The 23,046-nt window shown below is 30.3% G+C and overlaps 1 protein-coding gene across 12 annotated transcripts in view; it reads left to right on the plus strand.

Annotated features, from left to right (window-relative positions):
• The window catches only part of LOC145279902 (uncharacterized), a 378,849-nt gene that overhangs the window by 247,274 nt on the left and 108,529 nt on the right, over positions 1 to 23,046 (plus strand). The window lies entirely within an intron of this gene.

The following is a 23,046-nucleotide window of genomic DNA, read 5'->3' on the forward strand; positions in this document are numbered from 1 at the left end:
GAAGGTTCAATGCTTACTACAAGTGATACTAAGAATATAATTAAAATTAATTAAAGATTCTATTTGGTCATGGCAAACAGAAGGGTTTAGTTCAAAATTCCATACAAATTCCTGAGAAAAACAGATTTGTTGGCTTTACAAGACTCACCAGAAGAAGGTCGGAGTTTGTATCATCCAAAGTGTTACGAAAATAACATTCAAAATGAAAATAGTAGTCCACGTTATCAAGGCTCATCTAACAAATTCTGAAAACTACTGTATTTAACTAGCAGTTCAGCCCAGCTTTATTTGGGCCCTATGTACTGTTCATAACTTTATATGCATATATATATATATATATATATATATATATATATATATATAACTACTTCATTTACTCACATAAATTTAATATACGAAAGTATAGATTTATGCGTAAACGTTAAGTATTTACTTCAAAAGTGCTCAATACGTAGGTAGAGCTAGTTAGTAATTTATAAAATATATATGGCGATTAAGCTACACTGAATATTCTGCGTTTCATCCACTATAGGATTTGTCAGGCTTATGCACGAATTCTGTGGTTGTTTCTTGTTTTTATATATGTTAAGGATTTTTAGTTAGCCAATCAGCTTTCTAGTATCCACCGCGCCCCTTCCTATCAGCCAATGGGCATGCATTTTATCGAACAAAGGATCTGTTTTAGAACTAGGTTAGTGGTTTAAGGTAGACGATTTCCTTTTTTTTTTATTTTTTATATATATAAATATACCTATGTGTACACACATACATGCACATATATATACATATATATATATATATATATATATACATATACATATATGTGTGATCGTTTATGTATATGTATGTATGTATATTTATGTATATATATATATATGTTTATTTATTTGATTTATTTGTTTGTTTTCTATTGTTATTGTTAGTTTTAAAGCTATTTTGTATCGCTATCCTAGAGTAAGTTTTATTTTGTGAACACAGTTGTTTGCTATTTCTCGTCTATAGTTTAATAGATTTTGGGGTTCTTTAAAGTACAGGATAGCAAATTTTTCATGGAGGCATAATTTACATGGGTCGTCTAAATGTCTGCACGTGGTAGCTTGTCTTATTATTTTCCATTCGACTACCGGCGAATGTCCGCTTTCTTTGAGTTCCCAGTTTGCTATCCTGTACTTTAAAGAACCTCAAAATCTATTAAACTGTAGACGAGAAATAGCAAACAACTGTGTTCACAAAATAAAACTTACTCTAGGATAGCGATACAAAATAGCTTTAAAACTAACAATAACAATAGAAAACAAACAAATAAATAAATTAAATAAACATGAATATACATAAACGATCACACATATATGTATATATATATATATATATATATATGTGTGTGTGTATATATATGTGCATGTATGTGTGTACACATAGGTATATTTATATATATATATATAAAAAAAAAAAAAGAAAGGAAAACGTCTACCTTAAACCACTAACCTAGTTCTAAAACAGATCCTTTGTTCGATAAAATGCATGCCCATTGGCTGATAGGAAGGGGGCGCGGTGGATACTAGAAAGCTGATTGGCTAACTAAAAATCCTCAACATATATAAAAACAAGAAACAACCACAGAATTCGCGCATAAGCCTGACGAATCCTATAATGGATGAAACGCAGAATATTCAGTGTAGCTTAATCGCCATATATATTTTATAAATTACTATATATATATATATATATATATATATATATATATATATATATTAAAAAGTTTGACTCATGTCCAGGTAATCTCCATCTAAAATTTCAAGTGTTTAGACCCAAAATTGGCGAAGGAGTTTGGTAGAGTCTGCAAAGCTCAACTCTTTCAACTTTGACCTCTTGGCAGCCAGATTTTCGCCCAAAAACTGATTAAAAAGCTTGCTGCAGCTCTGAATACACTTTATGTAAAATTTCAAATGTTTAGACGCAAAATTTGCTGAATAGTTTGCTAGAAACCGCAAAGGTCAAATCTTTTGAACTGTGACACCCTGACAGTTAAATTTTCGGCCAAAAACCGATTAAAAAGCTTGCCCCATGTCTGAATACACTATGTAAAATTTCAAATGTTTAGACCAAAACTTGGCTGAGAGGTTAAATTTTTTTTAATTTTGACCCCAATTTTCACCCCTTAACATTTATTGTTTTGGACTAAATCAAATTAAAAAGTTTGATCTATGTTCAAGGAACCTACATCTAAAATTTCAAGTATTTAGACCCAAAATTAGTGGAGGAGTTTGGTAGAGTTTTCAAAGGTCAAATCGTTGAACTTTGACTCCTTGACAGCCAAATTTCTGGCTGAAAACCGATTAAAAAGATTTTCCCAAATCTCAATACCCCTTATATCAAATCTCGAGTCTGTAAACTGAAAATTTACAGAGTAATTTGGTAGGGAAATGTACACACACAGACAAACACACAGACAATTTCACTTTTATATATAGAGAGAGATAGATTATTAGGAGTTTTTTTCTGGACAAGTATAGAAATAGATGATCTTTCTATTATAAACTTACATGTAAATTAAACCTTTTTGTAAAACAAAGGTTTTAGGTCTCAACTATTAAAAGTTTGTTTAAACATATTGGTTTAGATTAAAAAGAAAACATTCATGCAAAACTGCCTTCACTTTTAAACAAGTGGTAACTTTGTTTTAAGGAGGAAGTGGTTTTAATAAAAAGTAATAATTAATACTTAAGAAATGTTAAACCAAGATAAAAAAAAGGAAAAATCGCATAATTTATATAAAACACATCAGAATAAAATTCTCTACTGAACCTGCCTAGTTTTAACATGTGGAAACGATTTGTAAATTTTTTCCCGTTTTCAAAAATCTTACAATTGTTTCCACACTTTAGAAATAGTGGTTTCTAGCATTTTTATTTGACTTCTTTTTTTTTTCTTTTTTTTTTGATTTACACATGTTAACTTTGCTGTAATTTTATCATTAAAGTTTTGCAAGTTCTCAAGTGTTATTTTGAATTTCTATTGTTTTGTTTGTCTTTTTTTTTTTCCATAATTATTAAAGTAATTTTCCCAATTTATTTTTCTGGAGTGCTAAAAATAACCGAATTTTCTATAACATCTTGAATGCTAGAAATTGTCATTACTATTTTGCATTTGAATGCTATTGTATCATTGAATAGATTTTCAGTGGACAAAACTTTAAATACCTTTACTATGTTAGTTGGATAAAGTTAGAAGTGATTCTTCTTTTCAATCTGTTGCTTTTTTTACTTTATATAATCGGGGTGACTGCTCATTAAGGTAAAGAGTTACTTGAGGATACGAGTCAATGCAACAGGAATGATTGCCAGCCAAAAAATGAGGAAGACTGAGAGTATTAACATTAATCAACAGTATAAACTGCGTTTTTAAGCGATCTATGACAAGAATTTATTAACATTCAATTTGAAGTTGCAATTAGTAGAAAAGCAGTCCCTCAGTAATGTGTTCACCAGGTGGAAAGTCCATGCAAAGAAGCTCTATACATATAAACTCCACCTCAAGCTAGGTACATGAAGGGAGAAACGAAAATCTCATAGTAACATGGTGAGTTCTTGTTGTGAATGTTTTACAAAAAGAAACTAAAGATTAGAGCTCAGTCGAGCACTTTCCATGGAAACAATGATAAAGTAGAGAGCGAAGTTAGCAATGACTCTTCGGTGAGAAAGGAGTTGTAGGAAAGAGGAGAGATCACCTCCAGTGTTAATAAAAAGGAAATTACTTTGGGAATTCCACATACTTGCCACTTCCTTATCTAAAATATTTCATCTTCTTTGTACTTCCACACACACACACACACACACACACACACACACACACACATACACAAAATCTTTCCTTCGGTTGTATCTACCTCGGCCAATGTTTTACTCGTTATAAACTAAAGTTTGTACCAAGTTTCCCAACACGTTTCCTTCTTACCCAACACAAATTATTATTGATACCAATTGCTACACAATCTTTACTTATTTTCCACTTTAATGCTATTTCTACTCCTGCTACTACATAAGTCTACAGTAAGTCTGCGGCTTGAGGCAGCAGCAGCATCAGTGACAGCCTGCAACCGACTCAGTTACTTTCATCATGTTTATTCAACCCACAGACTTGGAAGGAAGAGAGAGTAAAAGAGAAAAAAATTGGAAGTTGCAGTAAGAGTCAATCCTTAGCCTACATAGCAAAGGTATTAGTCATCCAAGCACTTGCAAGGATGAGTAATTGATGCTGGCCTACCTCCTCCTCATCCTCATCCTTTGCTGGTCTGCTCTACCCGGGAACTTTACCTAGCTTGGCAACGACAGCATATCACTGGCATCACATACCTCTACAGTTCAGTTGGCAAGAGAAAACACTTTTCGCCACTTTTTTATGACTTTCTTTAGATTTTAGTTGGAATTAAAGTGCAGCTCAGACATGGAAAGCAATAGAAACCTAACCACAACCACCTTATTAAATTCATCAAACCTTTGCAATATTTCTGATCTCCATTCCTTTTTTAATTAATTGCTTTCCACTGATGACATATTTCCTTTCGAACATGCGATCTCAACTAGAAGCGTTAAATCTGAACCAAAATCCACATATTTTTCTCTGTGAAATGAGTTTTAAAAATTAGCTACAAAACAAAAATAATCTTATTTATATCTCCTCAACAATCAGTCCAGGAGAGTGTGGACTATTCTTGAGTAGGTGATCTTGCTTATGTTGAGCTGAGCTGCTTTATCTTCTCTCTTTGAGATAGGGTTAGTTTGTTGCTAATTGCCTGAAGTGCTCATCAGCAAATACCGACGCGGCTGCTCAGGCATTTTTGCGCATTAGAGTGCACATGCCTTTTGTGCACTGATTTTTCAGTTTCCACCTTCCGACCTTGTGTTACATTTTCCTGTGATGGAAGGGAGGTATATGCCAACCTTGTGTTATTCTAATATAGGATGGAATAAATTAGGAGGTATATGCCAATCTTGTGTTATTTTAATATAAGATGGAATAAATTGTTATTCTAATATAGGATGGAATAAATTGTTATTCTAATATAGGATGGAATAAATTGTTATTCTAATATAGAATGGAATAAATTCACAATTTTGTGTTCAAAACTTTTTATTACTTTTAACTTTTTTTATGGAATATTCCAACTTGAAATCAGAACCAATCTTTTTTGTTTATTCAATAAAAATATCAAGAAATTAGTGTAACCTAGACTGACCTAGACTTGGACTCTGGCTTTTTGGCTAGGAGCAAAGTGATATCTAGTATTACACTTCATCTTTTCTGCCATAGATCAGTGAAGGAGAAATCCTTCTAGATTGAGGTAATTGTTATTTTTGTTTCAATCAAGTGTTCTTTTTTTAGGAAACTGGATTTTTTTCCCTCATTAAAAGTCGACCTCGTGGGGAAACAACGAAAAAGGGACTGGCTTTCTCCTCCTGTTACAAGAGACAATGGATACTTTCTGAAAGTTTTCTGTGTGAGAAAGAGTTTATAATGAAACAAGGGTTGTACAATTCCCATTTGGGGGGGGTCACCACTTATCAAGACTCGAAAGCCATTCGAGGATAAGGGTTAATGAATGTAAGGTGGTGGTGTAGCAATCACTTATGGTGTAAATTGGGTAGAATTTGATTATTTAGGAGGACGGCTTATCAGAAACTTGTTTACATTAGACTTGAATGCTATAACGTTGTATTCAACTAGGAAGCATGCCAGCAGAACAGTGTTCCAAAGGCGGGCAGTTCTGAGTAAAAAGCTTTGTTCATAGAATCTGCATTTACATTTAGACACAGATGGAGAACGGGGAAAATCATCTTGTTATTAAAATTCAGTAACAAGGAGAAATACAACTGGAAGCAACGATGAGATAAGTGAGAAAGGATTAGGGAGGAAGGAATGGGTTCATACTTTTCTTACGGATTAAATTAATTTAGAGACACTTCCCAGCTTACAGCACATAGTATTCTCAAAGGGTCACTTATCTAAGAAATGACCAAGCTCAATGTTGCTTAACTTTGGTGAACCTGTTAATTCATTGTGAATTATGAAATGATTTTATTCTGAGATTAAATTTTAGTTGCAAATAAAATAATGGGAAATCATTACAGTTATCCAAAGGTAAATACAATTTAGTTATTTTTAATGTTTCTGGATTTTTTAAATGAGTAATGATTATTCGGATTCTCATCTTAAATGTTATTTTCACATTTCGGCCAAAGAAGACATGAAAGAGGTCGGAGGTTACATCGGTTGAAACATTGTAAAAATAATACTCAAGATGAGAACAGCAGTCTGAATAATCCAAATAATGCAAATCATTTTTAATATGAAAATATTCCTAAAATATTTTACTCTTGAGAATTCAATAATAATAACGTCTAATAATATTTTGCATTTTTCTAGTTTACATTAAGCATAGCATTTATTATGTACGTTAAATAAATTAAAAAAAATTATATACAATTTGATATTAATACTACAAATATTATTATTATTAGGTTTACAAATATTATTATTATTATTAGGCTTACAAATATTATTATTATTAGGCTTACAAATATTATTATTAAGCTTGCAAATATTATTTATTCTACTTTGATTTCATTCAAAAATGCGTAAAAATGTGACATATGTACTGAGACATTCTTCTTACATAACTAAAAATAGTAATTCTCTTTCCTTCAATTTGACCATTATTAGTATTATTATTATTATTAGTAGTAGTAGTAGTAGTAGTAGTCTTTATTTTTATCGAGTAGAAGTAAAGAATTATCATCTTTCCATTTAATTTACATGGGTGTTTGTGGTGTGCACAGGAGCTACGCTAAGAAAAGAGAATCACTCTTTCTCTAAAATGTTCACAGAGACATTTAGAAATATAAAAAATAGTTGAATCAACAAGATGTGAGAGTGGGATAAAGACAAACATAGTTCAGAGAGAAAGATGGGCAACGTGTTCTACCAATTATAAATTATGGCTAATTAGAACAATTAACAGAAATTCTTTTTCAAACGTAACTTTATCCCAGAACTAAGGTCCATTTTAGCATTTGTGTTATTATATAGGAAGAACGCCTTTGGAAAACAAACGTTGATCAACTCGCATTTAGTAACAAATTCACATAAAATAAAGTCAATTTTATTATAAAGTGATGACAAAAAAAAATAGATGTGCTTGTGATGTTTATTCATTCCCCAAAGTTAATATGAATAGAAAAGTTTTTGATTTTGTATCTGCTGTAAATTCTTTCTAATATTTTACCTTAGAGTTGTAAATACTCCCCTCCCTGCTCTCCCCCAGGTTGCTATCAGAAAACAATCTTGTTTCGTATGTTGCTATCTAAGAACCTAAAAATAGTTCGACTATTTTGTGCTCCGTTACAATAAGCCTGCCATGAACATTTTTGGTGCTGGGTTCACCAATCAGTGAATAAAACACTTAGACTCTAAGTGCATTTCGATAACAAACAAGTAGTTAGTAGTTTTCCTTGTATTTTCTGCAAAATAATAATCTTATGAGTGTGAGTGTCTGTCGCGTTTTGGTAGAAATTGAAACTGCACAAAACCCAACGGTAACAAGTTGGATGTTTAAATGTTCCATGATTATAGTTTACCCCACTTTTTCATGGTGTCTTTGACGTTCAAAAATAACTTATTTTGGAAAGTTTCGTAAATTAAAAACTGATCATGGAAACAAATGAGAATTTTTATTTTTATTATTTTACAAGAAATGTGAAAATTGAATACTTTAAGAAAATAAAATTTTCTCATTTATTTTTTAATAAAGTATTTAAATCTGTTTTTATGATCACTTTTATTTTAAAAAACTAAATATTTTATAAAGCATTTTCCCAAAATAAGTATTTACCAAAATAAATATTTTCCACAATTATGCATTTTCCCAGAATAAAAATTTTTCAAAATTAAGCATTTTCCTAAAATTAAATATTTTTCCAAAATAAGTATTTCCCCTAGATAAGCATTCCTAAAATAAATATTTTCTCCAAAGTATGTTTTGAAAAAAACATTTTCTTAAAAAATACATATTTTCAAAATAATTATTTTCAAAAGAAAAAGAAAAATTATTTGCAAATAAGTAAGTCCTATCCAAAAAAGAAGTACTACCTAAAAAATAAATATTTTTCAAAAGTAAGTATTTTTCAAAGTTCAAGAAACCACAAAAACAAGGAGTAAAAAAATAAGTTTACAAAGTTCTTAAAGTATTGAGTAGTTCAGTTTGTCTAAACACGTGGTAGACACCGATTATGTATTGATTGAAATAAAATAGAAAATATCTGTTTGTTAGCGAAATGGACTGAGATTATAAGAATGTATCACTGCTGGAGAGGCAATACCAAAAACTGGATGAATTAGAAAATAAGACTGTTTTCATGGTCGAATTATTGTGAGGAAGCATCGATTGTTTTATGATTTTCTGCTAATGTATTCAATAAAACATTGATAAAATGATTTTGAATATAAAATTCCAATATCTATACTCATTGTTAATGGATTCTAAACAGATTTGTTGAGTTTTTCATTTAGTTTTATTTTTCATGCATCTTCCCTAGAATAACTCTAATCCATATTAAAATGTAGAACTGTTTCGAAATTATTTTAATAGATAAGAATCCAGTGCTTTTTTTAAATTCTATTTTCATTTCTGTGTGAAATATATCGACAAAAAATAAAGCTAAATAGTCTCATTGAGGAAAGGCGTCTCTTGATCTCCCCTTTTTCATGAATGGTGATTTGTCTTATTGCAACCTACTGCTGTGTGAAACGTTTCTGTCAAGCAAGAACAGTTTGCTAGTCTGTTGCCTACTTCCCGCTCCTACCAACTAATATTTTAACCATACATATTCGGTTTGATGCAAGACTACTTCCTGTCTGCATTGTCGTTTGTTTTCTGAAGACGACAGCAGCGGCAGACTCTTCTGACTAGATTGATGGTGCCATCACTTGAATTGATCAGTGTATGAAGACGGATTCTTCAGACACTGTTTTCTCAATTGTAGCAGGAAAACAATCTGCCTTTCAGCTTATGAACCTTCAAAGAATGACTATTTCATTCATTCATTTATTTCTTATTTACTCACTCTACTTTATTTAGACTTCTAAGCATGCTTTTAAAAGGTTACATTTCAGTTATGAATAATGAAATCATTGTGTATAATGCGCATGTGTAGTACAACTCATCAAAAGTGCACGTGAACATGTGTATGAAGGAAGGGAGGAATCAGATGTAGTTGGGGCAAATTTCAAGAAACAAAGGCCTTAAAGGATGCAGACCTTTGGTTCCCTAACCCTAACCCTAACCCGAGGAATTAGCTGTAGTTGGGGCAAATTTCAAGAAACAAAGGCTTTAAAGGATGCAGTGTGTTGTCAGTCAACAACTGATGCAGACCTTTGGTTCCATGCTTCAGCAATTCTGAGCATAAAAAATGTTTTCAAAAGTTATAGAAGTTGTTATGTTTTTTGATTTTCTAGCCATGTCCACGCGTGTTAAACACATAGAGATCAAAAAGGTTGTTGGTGAAATAGTTAATGATTTTGTGGGAGTTCACCAAGTCAGTTCAGAAAATATTATTAGGTCGGTGCAAAAGTTTTTGCCGAATTCAAATTTCATCTTGAAAATAAAAACTGAAGTCATCATATCTAAGTCTGTCTTTAAGACTTACATTACATATCCATCGTATCATTTTCAAATCATTTTTCTCCATGCAACTCATATCCTCAACTCTTATTGGCCAGATTTCATTTCCACACACCAACACACTACTTAATAAACCCTTTTATGACTTGAAATTGCAATTTTATCATCCGTTAATTGTCAAATTTTCCAAATTTAGAAATCATTATACACTTGGTGACCTATTCTAGTGGAGAAATATCTTTTTCAAGTTTGAAAGAAACAACAATGGATAAAAAAATCACCATAAACAAGACACATAAAATAATTAAAAATTAATGAGTATCAAATATGAACTTTATATGAAATTGACATTCTTGATATCATAAACAAATCCATCTATAGAGACATTATTGCTTATAAGTTCAATATTATACTAGTTGTATCTACCCGGCATTGCTTGGGATAAAGTAATTTTACTTTTGAATTTTTTTTGCATATTTTTAAACTTGTACAAAAAAAATAAAATGAATCAAATTTTAATTTTAAAGTTGACAACTATTATATTCTTCAATTAAAACTATGACTTATGCCCCAAACTGATTTTTATTTTTAGGTAATCATTTAAAAATGTTTCATATTAACAGACACCGGAGTCGGTCTAAGTAATTTTTTAAATAAATTAAAAACTTTTGTTTATATGTTGTTAAAACTAAAGTTGTCTTTTAGAAGGGTCTCACACCGGAATCACCCATATAAGAGACTATTTAAAACTTAATAAGAATTGAACTGTTAAGATGATTAATATTGCAATCTATTGCTATTTCAGAGTCTTACTCTCTCCTTTGATATAAGCATTTTAGAAAATATTTCGATATTCATCAGATCTTTTAAATATATATAGTTGAATCAAAACAAAGTTATTTAAGTTAGTGTTACGTCCTCAAAAGGACATAAATGAATAAGAGAACACATATGTTGAAAAGAATAAGTTTATTTTACAGTAATGCAAAATCGCCAGCTTAGATTCTGCTATCCGACTGGCAATGTAGGAAAATATGGCACAGGCCAAAAGGTGAGGAATATGAGTCAGCTCCCCTGAAGAAGGGCATTCTTGTCTCTTAAAAATTGCTTGCGTAGCTCTGTCACCATTCTCCAGTCAGAGTACCTCAAGCAATTAGAATATATTTAATTTTGTCCTAGAAAAATAGTCACCCAATGAACTCAAGATAAAATTATTCGATCAGAAAAACGTGAGTTTTCAAAACCACTTAAATATTGAACCATAAAAAGACAAAATCCCAAATTAGTTGTCTTCTGCTTGCTATCCTTCTCTCAGATGCATGCAATCTCTAACAAAGCGGATGAAAATGCTACAGTTTGAATCACCTGAAAAATCTATTTAAAAATGTTAACCTGAGAAACATTACAGCAAATTAGAACAATTAAAATGAAAACCAAGGATTACTTTAGTATGTACTTTGTGTGATTAAAATATATAAAATATATAGGTGAAAATCTTTAGGGAAACAAACACTGATTGATTCAACTTAAGTATAATAATAGATAAACATACTGTTGTTGATTAACATGAAATAAAGACCACATTTTTATGAAAAAAATATAAGGCGTAATAAAGCCACTTGATGTAAGGAACAAAAACTAAAGATGATTATAGCAATAAAAACAAGACTATTGGTATGTTAATTCAAGATTTTTATTGGTAGGAGAAAAACAGCCAGTAGGAAGAGTGTTCTGCAAGCCTGCAGTTCTTGGAAAGAAACTACTGGGATAGCAAACTGTGTCATAATGAGGTATCAAAACCGCAAATTGATGGACACCACTAGACCAATAAGTAAAAGGAGCTGGAACAAAGGAAACAGGGAATACATCAGACAATTCTAAAGAACACATACCATAATAGTATTTATAGAAAAATAAGTGAGACTAGCAACATCACGTCTGTGAGAGAATGTAGAGGAGAAGAAGAAAGGGTGTGACCAATCAAATTACATTTCTAAACGTTATCAAGAACACTCAAATGAGACAGAGATTCACCAACCCAAATACATGGTCTGATAGCAGCTTTGTAGAGATAGAGAAGAGCCCCAGGTGTGTGAAAATGTTTGGAGTAATAGAGAGAACCGAATTTACAAGAAGCAGATAGAGCAATGGATTTAATGTATGAATGCTGGAAAGATTTGATGAATAAGAAAAGCTAAAAAGTTTGACAGTTGATTTCTTCTCAAGAGCAGTGATGCACCTACGATTAAAAAACACGAGTTGAGGCTTAACAGGATTAAAGGAAACAAGCGATTTAGTATTGCAATACGCAATCAAATACAAGCCAACTTTTAGATCAGCTGTATATCCCAGCAAGATGAGCAAGAAGCAACACCAGAATAGTATCATCAGCATAGATGTTAATCTTCTGAATAATATTCCCAAGAAGATTATTGAAAGAAGAAACAATGTTGAGTCTAAAATAGAATCCTGAGAAAGAGTAACATTGAAAAGAAGAAGAAGAAGAAGAAGAGGAGGAGGAGGAAGAATGAAGACGCCATCCAGAGGTACTCACAAGCTCAGAAAGTAGAGACACGATAATGTCATGAACCTTCCCACTAATACCATAACTCTGACGTTTTGAGGTGAAAACTTCAACTAAAGTTTAGATATCTTTTAGTTATTCTCAGTCTTTAACTGATTAGTTTTGTATTCCTTTGGATTATATTAAGAATTTTCTTTTAAGTGAATTTATGAAAAAGCTTCTTAAGTCCATCCTTATCACCTCTTTTTTTTTGGGGGGGGGGGGCTTTTTCTGCCAACTACCTCTGCTAATTCCACGTTTAATAACCCAATAACTCAAGTTCATTGTTTTAAGGTGACCAAACCAACTAAGATTCTTGTTCTGCACACATCTCTCTGTACAATCCAGACTTAAACTTTCTCTGGGGTCATTAGATCTAAGCCTGCCTTTAAGACATCCGTATTCATCCATCATGCCATTGTTATATCATTTCTCTCCATGCAACACATATGTATTAGCTAACTAGAGAATAGCTCTTTTATCGACATGGAAATTCCCTTTCTGTGGCCTTATCATCCTGTCTTAGAAGCATTATAGATCCAATGGAGGACACTTAACTGCCCGAAAAAAGGAAATGAGGTGATCAAAAATTTTCATGTCCAGATGGGGCTACAAAACAAACCCAATCATCTGTGAATGTGCAGAAAAAGAGCATGCAATGCTTTTTCTATCTTTTACCACCCAACCAGTGTATACAACAATAATGCTAAGGACTGCATACAAAAAGTGAAAATCTATCAGATAACCACACACTTCAAAGAAACACACACACACACACACACACACACACACACACAAAGAAGGAGCACATTTATAAAATGTAATTTAAAAAGTAAATATTTCTGGTATTGAAATAAAATAAAATCACTAAGTTTTACTTTGTTTTTGAATTACTCAATCATCACCCTTGAATGCAATCAGTTTTATATTACAGCTTTAGGAAAAAATAATTTAAGCCATCAAAATAATTAATGGAATTACTCGTGATGATGGGCATGTTTTAATATATCTCCTTGATCCTCGATGATTTCATAAAATACATCTATTAACCAATTGAACTCTTTTGCTAATAGATTAATAAATTTTTATACAAATTTTTCAATCTGATTACAAGCAGCAATAGTGTAGAAAATGTTAAAATTAAATTGGATAGATTTAAAAATAATATTAAATAAAAAAGAAATTAAGAGGAAACCTTTTGAATCTAGCAGAAGAAATATTTAACAGAAGTTGTTCTCTTTATTAACATTTTATATATTCTAAACAATAAGATTTTAATTGAATTTCAGAAAATACTAAAGAAGGAAACAGTATTATTCTGCCAAGTAATCGTTATTAAAAGTTGGCTAGTTACGTAAGAAATAGAAAAGCAATTTAAAACCAGAAAAATAGAATAACAATTAATTAAAATAGCTGACTTTTTTTTCTAAGAAAATGCAATTAATAATAAAAAAAATGTTTTTTTTTAGTCTAACCGAGGATATAAAAGATGCATTTTGATCCCAACCTGAAAAGCCGGCAATCAACAGAAGAATTACTTTCTTGAACAATATGCAGTTTTTACATGCTAAAAATTGCATTGAAAGTTTACGCATACTTTTCGAGAAAAAGTTTGGAATTGTTTTCTAATTTAATATTTAGAGAACTGTAAAAAAAAAAATATTTTTATTAATGACAATAGTGATTAGTGAAAAATATTTCCAGTTTAATAATTTTCTAGCCCGGAATTAGCATTTACTTAAAAATCTCAAGCAAAATATCCACTCTTCATAATTTCAAAGAAAAAGAATGATAAAAAAGAAAATTAATTTCATATAAAAGAAAAATGTTTTAATATAAAAAAAAGTTCGATTAATGTTTACAAGTTGGACCTTGTGGTAATTTCATGGTGCTTTTTGCATCAATCTATAATTTTCTGTTAATAACAATGATATTCTCTGTGAAATTTTTTCTTCCATAAAAAAATAATTGTTATAAATATTCTTAAAAAATAAAACGAATATGTTTCTTTTTTGTTTCTTTATTTAAGATTGTATCAATTTAATTATCAAATTAGTATTTTCTGTTTTCGTATGATAATAATTGTTGAATAAATATCTTTAAAAATTAATACAAAAAACGTCCTTTTTATGTAAATTTTAATTAATTAAATTTAAAATTGTGCTGTTTTTAATCGATGGGACGACATAATTTGATTTTGGGACAGATAAAAGAATGAATTATAGATACTGTAAGACAGAAGCTATCAATAACAAACTATGAGAATGAGGCTGCATTCTTTATATAATCACTTAACTTTTTCCGACTATTAAAAATAACTATCAGCTTCAATTCAAGAGATGTTTTTCTAAATGTGATTTATATTTTCATGACAACGTATTTAATACTTTCTCAAAATAAAAACAAGTTATATTTTTTACTTACTCTTTAAAATGATACTCTCACAATTAAATTGAATTAATACTTTTTAAACTCTAACATAAAAATGCAGTAGTGGTCAATAAAACGCTCTATTGAATCTGATTTTTTAAAAACATTTGAATGTGGACTAAGCATCAGTTATAAATGAAACATTTTTAAATATTTTGAACTCGCGACTTCAAATCAGTGTTTACCTGGCGATTACCATATGCTGATATTGGTGGTTGAAGAACTTAACAATGATGTAAATATAATCACGTTTAAAATTTATTTTGGTACTTGTACAGTTTAGTCAAGACATTAAAAAATGAAAATATCAACAAAAAAAAGTTTAAATTGTATGTATCCGTTATGGAACGAAGTTCTCTGAAAAGAATTTCACTTAATTTCATCAAGTAGTTTTTTTTTCTTTTTTTTACAGCGAAAAAACAATTTGTTATGATACCGAGCAAAATGTTCGATTTAGCTAGTATTAAACATGGGAAGGGGTGTCAGCACTTTAACTGGAGTTATCTCCCTTCGTTATTTCTAAAATTCAAACAAATTTTTTTTATAAATCCAAAATGGCCGCATTCAGCGCGCTCTCATAAAAACATGTTTTTCCGCTGTAAAAAAAAATGTAATGAAATTAAGTGAAATTTTTTTTCCGGAGAACTTCGTTCTATAACGAACACATACAATTTAAACTTTTTTTCGATATTTTCATTTTTTTAATGTCTTGACTAAACTGTACAAGTACCTTTATTTTAAATTAAATTTATTTTAATTCGTTTTAGTTTTTTCTTCTTTTGTTAATTCTAAATTAATAGTAAATTTTAAAAAATTAAATGTTTATCAAAGTATGGGTGAAAAACACGTATATACACATCAGATCTTGTCTGATAGTTTTATTATTTTTATATCAGATATAGTTTAAATGAAAAATTCTATTGAGAGTCAAGAAATGTTATTAAAGAATAGTTTTCATGTTTTCAAGCTGATCACATTTTGATTTGAAATAAAATCAACTGATTTGAGTTTTTTCTTTTCTCATCTTTATTCTCTAAGGTACCCACCCACATACGTTTTCACGTTTGACACATATTAAAAAAAAAAATGATTGGTCTTTAATCTGATGTCGCTAGGGTAAGAAAATTCGATTTCACCAATTTTAAAATGAATTGTTCCAAAATTATGTCATCCCATCGACTAAAATAAACAATTTTAAATAAATACATTTTTAAAAAAATTCGTTTTATTGATTTTTAAAGATATTTATTCGACAATTATTTTTATCATACGAAAACAGAGAATACATTTTTTTTAAATAATTAAATTGCTACAATTTTGAATGAAGAAGAAAAAAGAAACATATTCGTTTTATTTATCTTTTAAGAACATTTACAACAATTATTTTTTATAAAAGAAGAAAGAGCCATTTTTAAATAGGCAGACATTATTTCAAAGGGATTATTATTATTATTATTATTATTATTATTATTATTATTATTATTATTATTATTATTATTATTAACAGAAAATTATACAGATTGATGTAAAAAACACCATGGAATTTCTCACAAAGTCCCACTTGCACAGAACTTTTTTTAATTACATTTTTCTCTTATATGAAAATAATTTTACTTTATCTTACTTTTTTTTTAAATATGAAAAGTTGATGATTCAAACAAAAAACTAAAAAGTTAAATCTTAAGTTCTATAAAAAAAATAAAAAGAAGAAAGAATAAATAATTTAATAAAAGGAAAGAGTAGTAGTAAGGGTTGATAAATATGAGTTGCTGGTAAGTGGCGTCTGACTCCAGTCGACTGATGGTAAATTCCGATGTAGAGGGAATAGTTATCTTCTACTTCTTCTTACAAGTTTGCATACTTGATAGCAACTGATGTCTACCTAACACGTGTGTGTGTGTGTGTGTGTGTGTGTGTGTGTGTGTGTGTGTGTGTGTGTGTGTGTGCGCGCGCACGCGCGTACGTGTGTAAGATATCTATGCATTTCTACAGAATTGGATCAGCTACCAGTTGTTAAAATGTTTTCCTAAAAATACAAATTGGGAGGCAAAGTGTACTATTAGAAATGTGGACTGTGTGTATGATGACCAACTGACCATGAATAAAATAATTTTTACAACAAGGACTCTTCTTCAAGCAGGACATTATATCAAATAAAATAATTGTTTATCATATCATCTTAGATTGGCAGCCAATGACAAAGTCTAACAGAGTGGAAAGAAATGTAGGAGGGGAAAATGCCAAATATGTGCCAGGTTTGGTATTTTACAGAGATTATAAACTTGACTGGAGAAACTGCAAACTTGATTTGGACGTTTTTTTTCTCTCCAATGAATATCAGTTATCTTCATTTGCTTGTTTCAAAAAGATATTAACATGTTTACAAAAACTTAGAACAGGGAAAATTAATTCCCATAGCAGAACAGTTTTGCACAATTTTGATGTCCTCCTACATAGATTGAAATCAATATAAAATGATAGTAAACCTTATGTTTAGAATACTTATTTCAATTTTGATTAAAATTCATGACATGATTTTGATTCTAGAAAATACCTAATATTTAAAACTTAAGCTTAATAAGTTTTAAGAAGAGGGAATTTTGCTTAATTGGTGTTTACTGACTATGTATCAACTTTCAGTACAAATCTGAAATACTTAATTTTTATCATGGAAAACTGTGCTTATTTTATGCCTCCTAAAACCCTTTAAATCATGTAAAAGAAACTGAAAGACGTATTGTTAAAATTTTAAAAAATCTGAGATATATCAATTTTCATGAAGGGCTAAACTAAATATAGCCCTGTATTACAATTGTTATGCTTAGCAGCTGTGTGTCCAAAGTTCATAATGATTAGTTTAGGAGTGAATCCTGTACATACAAATATATAAACCTAACTAGAGACTAGATTTGCCAAGCGTTGCTTGGGTATCAAAACTGCTGAACATGACTACTAAAACTTTAGAAAAAGGTTTGAACCCCTCATTCTTCACATTGATAGTTTAAATACTACAGCTATTGTAATTCTAACAATTGTAAAAGTAAAACATCTGGTTAGAAAACGGTTTCCCAGGATTGAATGACCATAAAAGTTAATATGTTGTCAAACAAAATAACCAAACTTTTTATTATAGTATATAATATATATAATTGTAATAGAAAAACATTTTTATTTAATATCAACCCAAAGCAAGCACAGAAATGTGCTGCTTCCAAATATACTAGTAATTTTGTTCAGAGATTAACGGATGCATGGATAGACACACAGAGACATTTTTACTTTATACTTAACATAACATTATCTTGCCAAATTTTCAAAGTCAGACCCAAGTAGCATTTAAGTTGAGAAATCAAACTTTACTTCTAGTTAGCCAATTTTCATTTGCTCTTGTTATACTATGTTATTGGCAATATAATTTAGTTAACATTTATTTTTAAAATGACTTAATCCATTCCAGACGACTGCTAGTCTAAAATATTTTAAACAACTGGGTGGGAATTTAGAATTACACCTATTAAATAGACAAAAATACAGAAAAATCTTTAAGATGTATATACTCGTCACAAAACGAAGATGTCATATTCCAAAAATTAAATAAATTGATCAAGTAGTTTTCTTTAACTAAGAAAATCAAATTTTATGACTAAGCGAGATTTAGTGATTTGATCGGCCATGATGTATAAATTAAAGAGAGACGATTAAATTCGAAGTTTCAAAAACAAAATCAACCTTATAATGCATATATTTAGTATTAAAATCATTAAAAATCGTAAATTTTTATTTTCTTAGTTAATAAAAACACTTGAATAATTTGTGATTTTTTTTAATATGGCATCTTTATTCTGTGACGAGTATGTATATCTTAAAGATTTTTCTGTATTTTTTTTTTATAAGCATAATTATAAATAGGCACCAATAACTGAAATTTAAAACTAGCAAGGGAAGTAACTCATTTTTATTTGAAGAATATAATAAGAGTTGCCTACCTTCAGTTTAAAGTATTGCAAACAAATAAAAAGTAAAATTACTTCATTGCATCATGGACAGTGTTGGATAGGTACAGATATATATATATATATATATATATATAGAGAGAGAGAGAGAGAGAGACAGACAGACAGACAGACAGACAGACAGACAGAGATAAGCAGATTTGAAAATATGTCAATTAAAGTTTTAATATAAAGTGTATGCATTCATAGATTTTAGGATCATTAATAATGTTGATTCATCAGATTATCATTGTTTACATGTGTTTATTATTGCGTCGTCTGGAAGGGGACAGATACAAAATCATATTGTCTACTTTGGAGAGCACAAAATATCATTTACTTTAAGTAATAATAAAATTTACTATGAAATAATTTTCATTTCTAATTAAATAATCCCTTCCAAAAATTTTTGTTCTGAATTATTGCAAATTTACAAATCTATATTTGTTAATAAAAATGTTGAAACTATTGATTGATAGAAAAAAATATGAAAAATTTTCATTTCTAATTAAATAATCCCTTCCAAAAATTTTTGTTCTGAATTATTGCAAATTTACAAATCTATATTTGTTAATAAAAATGTCGAAACTATTGATTGATAGAAAAAAATATGAAAAATTTTCTGTTATTCTTTTCATTACTAGTTTTGTATCTAAGTATAGAACGACTTAATTTCTAATAAAGATTCCCAACTGCTTAATATGAATTCTTTTCTAAAAAGTAAAAAAATGTATGGGTAATTTTCTTTTCTGAAAAACCACATGATTTATTATACAACAATAAATCAATGAAATCGAAAACTTATAAAAATATTTGAATATCATGAGGACAAATCTTTTAACTTTAGTCTTACATTCTACAAAAAATTGAATTAAATTTTAAAGGTATCTCTTTTTTTCATTCTTTTTGTGTTAGATAAAAAGTAATATTGTTTGGAAATAAAATATAAATATTAAAATCTATTAAAATTTACAAGGAAAACTTTTTAAAACTTTTTCAAATGTTTACTGAATCACCATTGCTATGTTGTTGGCTATTAAAATTATGTTGATGTCACACTTAGAGTTATTGAAATGGTTTCTATTTCTTTTATAAAAATGACCAGATCATAAATCAACGTTTCGTTAATAATGAGCTGGTTTTATATTATGTTCAAGATACAATTAATATCATTATTATGTTTCTACATCTTTTTCTTCTTTAGTAGTAGTAGCAAGGACAGCTAATTGTTTACACTCATGATAGACTTTGTTCAGTTGATACATTAACATTTTTTTTATAGATTTAAATAAATTTCCTGTCAGGAAGAGAATCCTGTCCAGCAAATATTTTATTTAATATATTAAAAAAATCAAGTAAATTCAACATTCATAAAAAATGTCAAAATATTCCAAATTTAAAAAAAAAATTAATATTAAATCATAGTATGTATATAGGATAATTTTTTCTAAGTAAATAGCCTTTTTGTCCAAAAGATGATATTAATATACTTTAAAATAACACACACGTAATTCTTATTTCCAAAATATAAGTATTGAAGAAGAATCATCTTTTTATTTAGATTTGGACAGGTGAAACTTCTCTTATTTTCCTTCTGAGCAAATTACCTAAGTAGTAATGAAATTTTTCCTATCTTTTTCTTCCCCAGAGTTTTGTTGGTATGTTTCCACACGCACACACACGCACACGCACGCACACACACACACACACACACACACACACACACACACACACACACACACGTTTTGCCTTTTTCCAACTTTTCCCTCCTCCTCTACCTCTTTCCACATTTCTTACCTTTGTAGCCCCCTCATCATCTTTCCCTAACCAGCTTAACCATCTGTTTGTATCTTGCCTTGCTTGCAACCAACATTCTTCTTACATCCCTCGATTCAAATATACCTTCTATCCTTAACACCTTATTCCCTTTACAAGTATTCAGCTCCACATTCTTATTTTCATTCTTTGTTCCGCTTTACCCCCTTAGCTCATTCATCATCCACCTGTCTTCTTCTTCTTCTTCTTCTTCTTCTTCTTCTTCTCCTCCTCCTCTACTTTTAACCACCAATAAAACATTCTAGCACTATCATCAACAGTTGCATTGTCATTCTTTAATTTCCCTTTCCTTGATCGAGTATGATTTAGTATTTCTAGATATTTTCAAGCTAATAATAAACCTTCTTTTTATCTTTTATAACAATTATGTAGAGCTATACCTCTTAGTTATGTAATTGAAAAAACGGAACAATTGCTTATTCGTTTTTGTTTTTTGTTGTATTTAGAATGAACTGGAGTTGAGACAGATGTGATATCTGAAACCAATCAGATGGACGTTGTGTTAGGATAGTTTGATGAGCTTGTGTAGAGAATGTTATCATTTGAATAAGTAGTTTAAACGAGGACCTAGTACTTCTAGGGAACCAGTGGCCTTCTTGCTGCTGCTGCTACTACTACTACTACTACTACTACTACTCTCTGAATGGGTGTATCAGTAAAAGAAAAGGAGTACATATATGTATGCTTCAAATTCTTAAGATTTTTCATCATCTGCTATTACCATTATTCTAATTTTGTTTCTTGTAACAATAGCTTCTTAATTTGTGAATCTCATATTAATGTTAAGAGTTGTATCACGATTCTTTCTTTTTCTCTCATATTCTTTTTTTTTACATTTTCTCTTATATCATCTACTTTGATCTAATATTACTTGATTAAAAATAATTTTTCAGTTTATTTTCCTTGACCAAAAGGTTAAGCGCTAATTAAACAGACTGCAAACATAAAAAGAAAGTTGATCTGAAACTTAGCTTAACACTCTAACATAAATATGGCTTCCTATTTTAACTGTGATTATTCAAAAAATATATCAAAATATCCTAGGTTTTCGTATTATTTGAATTCATCGGACTATTATTCTCATCTTCAGTGTGATTTTCACAATGTTTCGGTAGATGTAACCCCTACCTTCTTCAGGTGTTTCTCGAACTCAGGAATGTTTCTGTCGAACTCGGGAATTTGAACGGAATTTCGAGCGGCACCCTTTATTTACTTCACGGGGGTAGCATGCTCTTGTTCCATCAGCCATGACTGGATAGAGGTCCTAAGTAATTCGCAATTGTATTGTTTCAGTCACCCATTGAGGATTAAACCTTCAATCTTCAGGAGAATATCACTTTTTACGATTGATTTTTCCAAATACTCTAAGCACTGCACCATGACTTTACATGAAAAGTTTAGGATCATTAAAATGCTAATACCAATACATTTCCGTTTCTCCATGAACAAGTGTAATTTTAAAATATTTAAACTTTGAAATAAAAAGTACTTTGAACTAACTTTAAGATTCTAAACAGATTGAAAGTTTTGAAGTTTGTTAAATAATTTTAAAAACATTATCTTAACAACAACTAATTACTTTTATAAAAAGATTTGTGCAATTAATATAGGGTGGAATGATAAAATTGTTGCCCTGGCAAAGACAACATAATTCCATTTCCGTTTTATGAAAACCGGTCTTATTTTGTTGTTGCAGATCCTCTACCAGTTGGCCAGTTGTGTACAAATCCCAAGAGTGATAGGATCTTCTATCATGTCTGAAAGTGACACAATATTCAACGAGCAAGATCGGAGATACGCCGCTGTACAATTCATGCTCTCTACCGATCCAAGTTATAACAACAGGACCATTGACAGCACCCTCAAAATGCATCGCTGGATTTCCATGAATAACAGGGACATGCTCAGGGTGATGAAAACAAAGTTTGTGACCCTCTATGGTCCTTGGTATGGTTTTAAGTGAGGGCCACATCATGCCACTTCACATCTTCAAAGTCAGCTTGAAAGTCAATACCAAAGTGTACCTGGATGTGCTGAAGAGTGTGGTGATCCCCTGGTGCAATCATATGGCTGCTGGCAGACCCTGGGTGTGGCAGCAGGACTCAGTGCCGGCCCACAAGTCCAAAGTGACCCAGAAGGAGTGCTACAACTTTATACCCTCCTCTTACTGACATCCCCTCCTCCCCTGACATAAACCTGCTGGACTACTTCATTTAATCATACGTCGAGAACATCACCAACATGACCTCCAACAACACCAAAACCAACCTGATCGTCGCCATCTGCCAAGTATTCGGCGAGCTCCCACCAGCATTTGTGGAAAAGGCATGCTCCCAGTTCCAGACCCTATCGAGGCGGTGATTGAGGCTGAAAACGGCTAATATATTATTATATAGTAGAGTTGACAGCTAATCTGATTAGATGTCAACTCTACTATATAATCAAGTTATCTGAATTGATTTTTTCAATAAAAGTGTTAAAATAAAGCTGTAGTGTTGTTTTATTTATCGTTCTACCCTGTATTTTAGCTAAACGATACTGTAATGATT

This window comes from Euprymna scolopes, chromosome 7 (genome assembly GCF_053919585.1).
Source record: "Euprymna scolopes isolate OS-2025 chromosome 7, ASM5391958v1, whole genome shotgun sequence".
NCBI classification, from domain to species: Eukaryota; Metazoa; Mollusca; class Cephalopoda; order Sepiida; family Sepiolidae; genus Euprymna; species Euprymna scolopes.